Genomic DNA, 11,262 nt, shown 5'->3' with positions numbered 1-11,262 from the left:
CTCGATTTTATACACCTGTCAGCGGGTGTGGCTGAAATAGCCGAATCCACTAATTTGAAAGGGTGTCCACATACTTTTGCATATACAGTGAGGAAAAAAGTATTTGATCCCCTGCTGATTTTGTACGTTTGCCCACTGACAAAGAAAGGATCAGTCTATAATTTTAATGGTAGGTTTATTTGAACAGTGAGAGACAGAATAACAACAAAATAATCCAGAAAACGCATGTCAAAAATGTTATAAATTGATTTGCATTTTAATGAGGGAAATAAGTATTTGACCCCCTCTCAATCAGAAAGATTTCTGGCTCCCAGGTGTCTTTTATACAGGTAACGATCTGAGATTAGGAGCACACTCTTAAAGGGAGTGCTCCTAATCTCTGCTTGTTACCTGCATAAAAGACACCTATCCACAGAAGCAATCAATCAATCAGATTCCAAACTCTCCACCATGGCCAAGACCAAAGAGCTCTCCAAGGATGTCAGGGACAAGATTGTAAACCTACACAAGGCTGGAATGGGCTACAAGACCATCGCCAAGCAGCTTGGTGAGAAGGTGACAACAGTTGGTGCGATCATTCGCAAATGGAAGAAACATCAAAATAACCTGTCAATCTCCCTCAGCCTGGGGCTCCATGCAAGATCTCACCTCGTGAGTTGCAATGATCATGAGAACGGTGAGGAATCAGCCCAGAACTACACGGGAGGATCTTGTCAATGATCTCAAGGCAGCTGGGACCATAATCACCAAGAAAATAATTTATAACACACTACGCCGTGAAGGACTGAAATCCTGCAGCGCCCCCTGCTCAAGAAAGCACATATACAGGGCCGTCTGAAGTTTGCCAATGAACATCTTAATGATTCAGAGGAGAACTGGGTAAAAGTGTTGAGGTCAGATGAGACCAAAATCGAGCTCTTTGGCATCAACTCAACTCGCCGTGTTTGGAGCAGGAGGAATGCTGCCTATGACCCCAAGAACACCATCCCCACCGTCAAACATGGAGGTGGAAACATTATGCTTTGGGGGTGTTTTTCTGCTAAGGGGACAGGACAACTTCACCGCATCAAAGGGACGATGGACGGGGCCATGTACCGTCAAATCTTGGGTGAGAACCTCCTTCCCTCAGCCAGGGCATTGAAAATGGGTCGTGGATGGGTATTCCAGCATGACAATGACCCAAAACAAATGGCCAAGGCAACAAAGGAGTGGCTCAAGAAGAAGCGCATTAAGGTCTTGGAGTGGCCTAGCCAGTCTCCAGACCTTAATCCCATAGGAAATCTGTGGAGGGAGCTGAAGGTTTGAGTTGCCAAACGTCAGCCTCGAAACCTTAATGACTTCGAGAAGATCTGCAAAGAGGAGTGGAACAAAATCCCTCCTGAGATGTGTGCAAACCTGGTGGCCAACTACAAGAAACGTCTGACCTCTGTGATTGCCAACAAGGGTTTTGCCACCAAGTACTAAGTAATGTTTTGCAGAGGGGTCAAATACTTACTTCCTCATTAAAATGCAAATCAATTTATAACATTTTGACATGCGTTTTTCTGGATTTTTTTGTTGTTATTTTGTCTCTCACTGTTCAAATAAACCTACCATTACAATTATAGACTGATCATGTCTTCTGTCAGTGGGAAAACGTACAAAATCAACAGGGGATCAAATACTTTTTCCCTCACTGTATAGTGTATAAAGGGGCAATACAAGGAAATAAGTGATCTAGTGATTCTGTCGCTCCAGTAGCAAAATCTGATGAGCTGAGATGGTTATATGCCCTATATAAATGTTGCCTTGATATTAGATGACCATCATAGGCATTTCCAATTCCATAGAAAATATCTGGCATCTTGAGTAGAATCGGAAAAGTCCTGTTTCAAATTAAGTATTCTTCTTTCTATTCTTCCTCGTCCAAAATCTCTAGTTGAACCTGCTTCAGCTTGGAGAGCACCGCTGGGCGTGTCGACAGAATCACCACACTCATCCTCGTTGGTGTGGTAAGTGCCCTTATGCTTGATAATGTAGCGCAGGACCAGCAACGCCAGACAGAGCAGCGCCAGGAGCAGCGCAAAAATGACTCCTGGGAAGGGAGAGAGCCGGGTAGAAATTAGACTGACAGAGGAGAATGGTCTCTGAAAATAGAGAATACTCTTTTAAAGAATAATATGTTTTTTCATACAATAAGACACGTTATCATAGGAGCAATCGTGAACTAGAACATCAAAGCAACATTCTATTTTTGTGTTTTAGTTAATTTATTCAAGGTAGGTGGGTCGGCAGGTAGCCTAGCAGTTAAGATGGTTGGGCCAGTAACCGAAAGGTCACTGGTTCGAATCCCCCTCAGCCGACTAGGTGAAAAATCTGTCGATGTGTAAGTTGCTCTGGATAAGAGCACCTGCTAATTGACTTCAATGTAAGTAAAGTTCATGACATTTCTTTGATAGAGTAAAAGAAAAGATGTCAGAACATCGTTTGCCTTCTCATGGAATTAGTTCCATTCTCAGACTATAGAGAGGACAGTAATGCTTCCACATCTAGATACCCATCTGTAAAGCTTAGGGGTTAGGCCGGGTTCATGTAAAGCACCTCGTGACAACTGCTCATGTAAAAACGGCTTTATAAATACATTGTGATTGATATATTTCTCACCTCCGAGAATGGCTTCAAAGGATCCATCATTTACTCTGGCGGCGCCCACTGCAATGACACCAGAACAGACAACACAAAAATGACATTAGAGAGACAGAGCCTCGTCGTCAACACACAGACACAGCCTACTGATTTATCATTACATTTCCCTTCAGATTTCACCATACATTTATTACATTAGCTTGTTTGATGCTTGCTTGCATTGACTCTGACTCTGGGTTAGACCATACAGTACTGACAGAGTTGTATGTACAGTATATGATATGGCTTTGAGCACAGCTATACTGTTGACTTTAAGTAGCCTATATCCCGATTCTCCTGTGAGGCAGCTTGATGTACAAGTACACCCCCTGTATAGGATGCTAGTCTAGCGCAGGGCCTGTTGACTGCATGTTATTCTCTCACTAAGCAGTGACAGGTAGAAGGTGCCTTTCACCTGTCAAAAGAGGAAGGGACACTAAATAAAGAGTGATGAAGGAGATGCTAAGTATAAGTTATTGTAATGGAACAGCTGTCCAATCCACCTTGACTTTAATCTGGCTGAGGGACACACACCTCTAATCAGCTCAATGTGTCTCACCCCCAACACCCTGTCTTACAGTGCATCACACACACACACACTTCACAGAACAACTTCCAGGTGTGTAGGGAAAAAAAGTCACACATTTCAAAAGTGCCGAGTTTTAAAAAAAGTGTGTTGGGACGCTCAGTGTGCAGTTCTTCAATACCTCATTAACGCTTAATTACCTGCTTCATCAGAGGAGTTAGCCTATCATTAATGATTCATTCATCACTATCATAAAATGTGCAACCCCTTCCAAGGTTGCGTCTCAAATGGCACACTATTCCCTTCATAGTGCACTACTTTTGACCAGGGCCCATGGTGCTCTGGTCAAAAAGTAGTACACTATATAGTGAATGTGATGCACACCAAGTCATTATCAAGATACATGCGCCGATGGACAAGTGTAGTGGATGACATGACGGAGGTTGAGCTGAGAGTGGGAGGTTGCTGTATTCAGAAGACCAGCTACCCGGGGGTGTAAGAGGGTAAGAGGTGTCAGTAGTGTGTGTGTGTGTGTGTGTGTGTGTGTGTGTGTGTGTCAGTATTGAGAGGATACATGTTTGAGCAGGGAGAGGAGAGTTCACAGGGCTTATTAACTCCACTGTTTGAGGTCAGAGCAGGATGGTAATTGAGACTGAGGCATGTAGGCTTCTGGGAAAGGCTGCTCTCTGTCTGCTCACACACACACACACACACACACACACACACGCAGTGAGAGACTTCAGGGAGAGAATTGCTCTACTCACGCTCTGTCTGCTCACACCCAGTCTTGTCAAATCCATATACCCCTGCCTGTTCTTACAAGAACATCATCTATAGCTTAATTTGCATATCTCTCTCTCTTTTTATATTCACACATACTGTAGGTATCTTTACACTTTGGAGTAGTCAACATGTTGGCATTTCTCTCTCTTCCCCTTCTATCTGTATCAATGTGGGATTTCTGAAGACAGTAATATTCACCTGTAAAAGTTCCTGGGGTTGTTTCACTCATATCTCCAGAAGCTTCTATCAGAACTCCTGCGAAAGCAAGCACATAGTAAAAGATACATTGGCTACAAACACAAAATATCTGTACTGCTGAAAGAGACAAATGAAAGCCCATTGCACTTTGCAAAACCCCACCTGAACAAGCCTAAAAATATTCAATTTGTTGGATATCCTTCCTCTAGCTGGATTCATAGGAAGTACTAATCACTAGTGATGGGAAACCGAGGCTTTCTGAATGCTTCAGAGCTTTCACCCAATTGTGCCGAAAAATTGTTAATTACTCTGAGCTTCATTATCAGTTCACAATGCACTTTAGTAACAGCAATAAATAGCAGCGTGTGATTATCAGATAGACGTTTTTCCTCCACTGTTTTCATCAGAACTCTATGGCTCAGCGGTAAGTCGTTGGCTTTAGCAGCCTATTATCAGTTGGAATACCAGGACATCATGCTTACCTTTTTTTTGCCTTCAAGTTCATTATTTTTCAAAACGGAATCTATGGCTTTATTTAGGATGCTTAAGACAGAAGCATATACTATATAAAACAAATTAAACTATTTTCTAAATAGTGTGCCCTCAACAGGACTTGACCTCATACCCTCAAGTCCCTGAATGCTTCATAGTTCCCTACTCTACCTGCTAAGCTACCGGTCAAGTTAAAATACATGTACAAAATCCTAACTATATTTGGAAGTACGGTGTCCAGTAGAGTTCGCTTTTGAAAGCAGTTTGGAATCGAAGAAAGCACTGAAACCACGGCCAAATCAACGGGTTTGAAAAAGCACGTGATCAAACGAAGCTCGGACGTAATTGATGACATACTTCTAATAAAGTGATACACGATCGCACACTCTTCAAAGTTAGCTGTTTAGCGATTTCAATGCCTCAGAGCTCCGGCATCAAACGTAACATCACTACTAATCACTTCATGAACCATCTTATTGTGACTTGCAGGTCGGAGGTGGCCCATGAACCGATATTTTCAGACCATAATGTTGAGGATAACTAGGCCATAACTAAAGAACTTATGAAATGTATAATATATGGTCAAAAGAGGTTTACTTTTAATTGAAATACATTCACTTAATGTAAGCAGTCACTTGGTGAAGGATGTAGAACTTAGTTTTTTGAATGCAACAACCATGTCTCTGTCACTGACAAACACAGTCATGGGTGGGTATCTCTCACGTTCACTTGAAAGGCATGCTGGGAAATATTCAAATAAGGCTTACAACCAACAATGTAAAAACAACAAACCCCCAAAATAACGTAACTCTACGAGTTACGTATATTTGGCTGGCAATCATTCTGATTCCAATGTAAAATAGCCTTTTGCATGACTAAACTATCACCCATAATATTTTGAAGGGATAGAAATGCTCAACATTTGAGAAAAAGTACTAACTACTTTGAGAAAAAGTACTAACTACCTGGAATTTGAAAAGAGGCTGAGTGGGCAGGGAGCTTACATTCATGAGCTTGCATTGACTGCCAGCTCTTTGAAACACCTATGTCAAGAAATGTGGATGTAGTGAGCAGTGTTGCAGTAAAATCATCTCAAGTTTATTTGGTAACACAGAAAGCAACTCAAACAACATTGAAATTGCATCAATGATGTCAATTTATTTTTTATACATCTGCAGTTTTGCATGTCTGATGACGCAGTTCACAGCAGCACTGACGGATCTGTTGACATGACAACTGCATCAGAGTTTTGAAACGACCTCCATTTGTTCCATGCTGGCTGGAGACCTAGCTAGCCAGTAAGTAGCCAACACCAGACACAGATGAAGCGGACATAAGCATATTTGCCATAGATGAATAGTGTAAACTTTTAATTATATTCGCTGACACCCTACAGTCAAATTTTGCCACCAGTAGAGTAGCTATCTAGCAATATAAACCACACCACTGCGCAAACACGCCTTCTCCGATGTTGGTTACAAGTTGGTACTTATTTAAAGAAGGGTTGTTTCACTCATATCTGCAGAAGATAGGTACATTAGTTACAAACACAACATAGTCACATTCTTGCTCTGAGACTGAACAAGTGCCACTGCAAGCTACAGTACACTAGAGCTTAGGGCTAAGAAGATTAATCAGTAGAACAAATAGGGAAGCGTCTCTTTCTGCCCCTAAGGGTTCCCCTTACTGCTGAGTTACTGCGTCCCAAATGGCTCGCTATTCCCTATATAGTGCCCTACTTTTGACCAGGGCCCATAGAGCTCTGGTCAAAAGTAGTGCACTAAACAGGTAATAGGGGGCCATTTGGGACACAACCACAGTATGCTATATGCTTGCCTCTTCTACTGTTTCGCATCCAAAACATCTGTTTCAAGACAGAGCAGAACCCTGTCCACAGGGTGTCTCCTCTGGGAGGGAACAAGTGGCACTGGAGCACAACTACAGGGACTGAGCCAGTAGTTGATGGCACGGCACAAAATATACTCCACAGCCCCACTGACTGACTGACTAAATGTGCCTGAGAACAAAATTAATTTCCAAAAGGAGAGCTAATCGATTACCTGAATGCTGCCTGCACAGCTTTGAACTATGCTGGTACATCCTTTCCACTAGACCAGGTCAGAGGCATCAGATCACCTATCCCCACTGCCCAACAGCTTAATGCCAGGCTACAAGATGATAGTGCTTTAGAAACAAGAATTGTTCCTGAATATGGATATATAGGTTTATTTAGAATGAACGTACAACCTGGAACCTAACAAGATTTTTGGATTCAGCCCTCATGTTGCGTTATTGATGTGTACATGTTTGAGGTAATAGTTTCCTGTTCATCAATATTAACAAAATGGTCTCCTTCTTCACTCTCCATTACCTTATTCAAAGTAAGATGAAAACAGTGGGGAGACTAAATACAGTGGGGAGTACTTAGCAATTGTAGTTAAATTCTAGTACAATACACACAGTTGTAGCGCTTGTTGTTCTCGATTCAAACCTTGTTATTTTGAATATTTTCAAGATAAGGCTGATGCAAATATGACATATGGTGGAGTATATTGTCTCGTATCACTGCAATGGAAAGGTACAGTACTAGCTTTGCTATGATATTAGCTGGGTTCTTTTCATGAGGGTGTCCCAGATTCCCAAGTTAACTCCAGGCAGTCGGTTGGTCTTTTGATAAAGGGATGATGGCTGACTGTAACATTCCCCCATATCCCTCTCTGATGTTTCTCCTCTCTCTGACCTCCCCTCAGCCGCCCAGGGGTATAGAGTGGTTGATAGGCCAGACAGGGGCCAAAATGATGGTAATTTACATTTATTTTGTTTTGAAGCAGCTGTCCTTGGAGAGGAGGGTGAGATGAGATGGCTTTGTTGTGAGATCATTTGGGGCTTTTGGCCCAGCGCTCTGTAGTTAATGAGGTACAGACAGAGAGCCTCATATGAAGGGAGAGCGGTGTAATGTACTGTAAGTATGGGCTTCCCTGGTGCTGCAGGGGCCATTTACTTATTGTTATGGCTTTAAGGGGGTTGGAGAAGTATTTTATTGCCTTGGGGGATATGGGCTAGAGGGCATCTGAGGGGTTGTTCAGCTAAGACAATGTTCAACTGATTAAAATAGAGACATCTATGCATTCATGTGGGTGTCAGAGAAAGGGAAAGAGTGAGAGAGATTTGCTGAAACAATAATGGTTGCCATTTGTATAGTTCCTACAGATAAATCCACTATAGCCACACTTAAGGTAGTACTTCTCTATTAAGGTTAACAACATTATCTTAGACCCTTTCCCTAAACCGTTTCCTACAGCATATTTAACAATTCCAAAACAAATGTTCTACTAATGCAAATGTTCTCCCCACACCCAGTCCCCTATATGATGGCCACTTGGACTTCGTCCACTAGCCAGATGTTCTGGAGGAGGATTAGTGTAGAACTGGTCTCAACACACAGCCCCATCCTTTCTTCCTCAATGACATCATCCATGATGCAATAGTAGAATCAGAGCCCAGCGCATTAAGTAGACTACGCTGTAGTATACTGTATGGCCTATGTGACTGCACTTATGCTATAGTTACTCAGTAGTATCTGCCCTTCTGCTACGGTGACTGTCCCTATAGTGACTGCCCCAAGGGCAGCAATATCAGTAGTATCTGCCCTTATGTTACAGTGACTGTCCCTATAGTGACTGCCCCAAGGGTGACTGTCCCTATAGTGACTGCCTCAAAGGTGACTGTCCCTATAGTGACTGCCCCAAGGGCAGCAACATCAGTAGTATCTGCCCTTCTGCTATAGTGACTGTCCCTATAGTGACTGCCCAAGGGTGACTGTCCCTATTGTGACTGCCCCAAGGGCAGCAACATCAGTAGTATCTGCCCTTCTGCTACGGTGACTGTCTGTATAGTGACTGCACAAAGGGCAGCAACATCAATAGTATCTGCCCTTCTGCTACGGTGACTGCTCCAAGGGTGACTGTCCCTATAGTGACTGCCCCAAGGCAGCAACATCATTAGTATCTGCCCTTCTCATGAGAGAAGGTTGTTCAAATGTTAAAGCATTTAAAGCATCACAATGGTTTTTCCAGTGAATGGATGATGTACCATATCATTTGGATCTGGCTATTTATTTCGGATCAACATAACACCTATAACGTTTATGAAGGAGCTACCTATAGTGGTGTGGCTGTTTCTTTAATAAGGCTACAACACTTACAGCAATCCATGTCCTGATTAAGATGGCAGCAGCTCATTCTATCTCCTCCTTCTCCTCTAGCTTTATATGTAGTTCTACTCTGATTTCCCAGCTGTCAAAGCAGCAGTTTGAGGTGAATGCCGCGCCGCCGCCACTCTCCCAAGACCTGACTACGGTGCTGCTCTGAGCCAATGAGGTGACCTTGAGTTCCCTGCCTGGTCTACTGGGCCCAGGCCGTTTGACATGCCTGACAGATGCTTTCTTTCCTCTCATTAACTTGTGAGTGGTGTGGAGAGAGAAAGAGAGGTGGGGGGAGAGAGAAGCCCCATTTATACCTGGTTCTGACTTGCGTCCTTTGTCCTGATTTTGTCCACATTCTGATTGTGCCCACATTTTTAGACAGGTGTAGATGATTAAAAGACGCATTGTGATCTGATGGTGATCAGATCTTCCTGACCACCTCTGGAGGTAGTCAGACACGTATTATGTCTGGATATCTTACCAGTGTAGACCAACCTGGATAGTGAAACCATTTAATTCATCATTATCCCGCCCTCTAAAATCATTGACAGGTAACGATTGACTTATTGCATCAATATGTGTCTTAAAATAAATTAATATTGAACAATTGTCAAATAATTTGCATACAGGGAGGGGCCAGGATATCTGGTCACAATGCAGACACAGTGTACGGATAAGAGACACATCTTACTACCATCTGTAGATGCAACGGCTACAATGTGGGCATAGTCAGAATGTGGATAAGACCAGGACAAAGGACGCATGTTAGCACCAGGTATAAACGAGGCTAGAGAGAGAGTGAGAGAGAGAGAGAGAGAGAGAGAGAGAGAGAGAGAGAGAGAGAGAGAGAGAGTAGGGAGAGAGAGAGAGAGAGAGAGAGAGAGAGAGAGAGAGAGAGAGAGAGAGAGAGAGCGCGAGAGAGGAAACAGGTCTAATTTGAGGCAGTGGACCCAGACTTGACTCCTCAGGTTTAAACCTCAGTGAGTCATTGAGCTGGAGCTAGAATACAGGCAGGAAAGACACTAATGAGACTGAATGATCATACTGAGATGTTTGAGTAGCCCTTTACACTCGTACCTGTATACCGGGTTGAAAATGGCAGATTTGGGCACTGATAAGCTCCTACATTGGAACACAGTGGCTATACAATAACATTCTATACATGACGTCAGATCTCTGCGCTTCACAGCTCTGTATGGGTTTTGACTGACAGCCGTTCTGAACTTGAGCACCGCATGCGACAAGAAGTTACCCCCATCCCTCCTGCTAATTGGGCAATTTTTGCAAATTTTTGGTTGTCTGAGTGAGGGAAATGCTGTAAATTAAGATGACTCAATGTATTTAGAAAGAAATACCTCTTTGATATCATACAAGCAAGCCAAACACCCATCCAAATGTGCACTTCACATTTCCACATCATAAAACGTATGTAATATACAGTGTCAATGTTTATGATCACTATGTTTGATGTACAGTTACAAGATGACATGGTGTCATACCCTGGATTGTTCTGAACAGAATGAGCCTCTGTTTGTCTATTGTGAAGAAAATATGCAGTGGAACACACACCTGAATGCAAGCATGACTCCTTTCTATGCGCACCAAAATTACGATTTCTCTGACTTGCCCTGTGAAAGCGTAACACTGTATGATCGTATTTTATAACTAAGCTAGTCATGTTGGCAATAGAACACGCTTTGAAATGATCCCCACCTGACCCAGACTGCGATATATAATGAGCCTTTTTTGGATTGCATAAACAACAACAATACATGTGTGATGGCGGGGATGTGTTTCAAACAAAACAAGTGTGTGCTTGCTCTAGGCCACTTGAAGACACCAGTTTGTCCTCTCACTCAAACCCTTGTCATTTTTGGTCTTATGTTGCACCTACCCCAAATTTTACACATATTCTTATCATGTTACTGAATGTATCCAGAGTATATTCAGATTTCATTATCAACAAATGTAGCTAAAAGTACAGTAGATGTAAAATGCACATCAAATCAACAGTGTAATGTTTGGACTGAGTCTCGTCAGGTGAACTGTTGTGTCCTCAACTTTGGTCTAATCATTTTCCCATAATCTCCAAACTGTTCCCTTTTAATTGCTACCATGCTTATGCATATGCTTTTCATATTTCTTCAGTAAGAAACATTTCAAATTAGCCCTATCCATATAGGCCAATTCCCACAAGTGTAAAGGGTTAATTAACACAGAATGGTAACATAAAATAGTGAGATTTTTGACAGGAAGGCAAGTTAGGATCAATAGACCACAGTGGTAGTGGATGTGGAACTTATCATGTATTTTAAGTTGAGGAACTGCTACCAGCGTATATATTATTTTAAACTGTTGTGTTTCTTTCTTTTTACTTTAGTTAGTTAGAACACAG

The 11,262-nt window shown here is 42.4% G+C and overlaps 1 long non-coding RNA gene across 1 annotated transcript; it reads right to left on the bottom strand.

Annotated features, from left to right (window-relative positions):
- Positions 1 to 1,979: 1,979 nt before the first annotated feature.
- LOC123490854 lies at positions 1,980 to 4,253 on the bottom strand. Its single transcript, XR_006661073.1, has 3 exons — positions 4,172 to 4,253; positions 2,644 to 2,691; positions 1,980 to 2,074 (listed from the first exon to the last, which is right to left on the bottom strand). It is a non-coding gene; the product is annotated as an uncharacterized LOC123490854 (long non-coding RNA).
- Positions 4,254 to 11,262: the final 7,009 nt, after the last annotated feature.

The sequence above is a fragment of the Coregonus clupeaformis genome, unplaced genomic scaffold (genome assembly GCF_020615455.1).
Source record: "Coregonus clupeaformis isolate EN_2021a unplaced genomic scaffold, ASM2061545v1 scaf5121, whole genome shotgun sequence".
Taxonomy (NCBI): Eukaryota; Metazoa; Chordata; class Actinopteri; order Salmoniformes; family Salmonidae; genus Coregonus; species Coregonus clupeaformis.
Note: the sequence above shows the minus strand (reverse complement) of the source record. Positions and strands in the feature narration are given on the sequence as shown.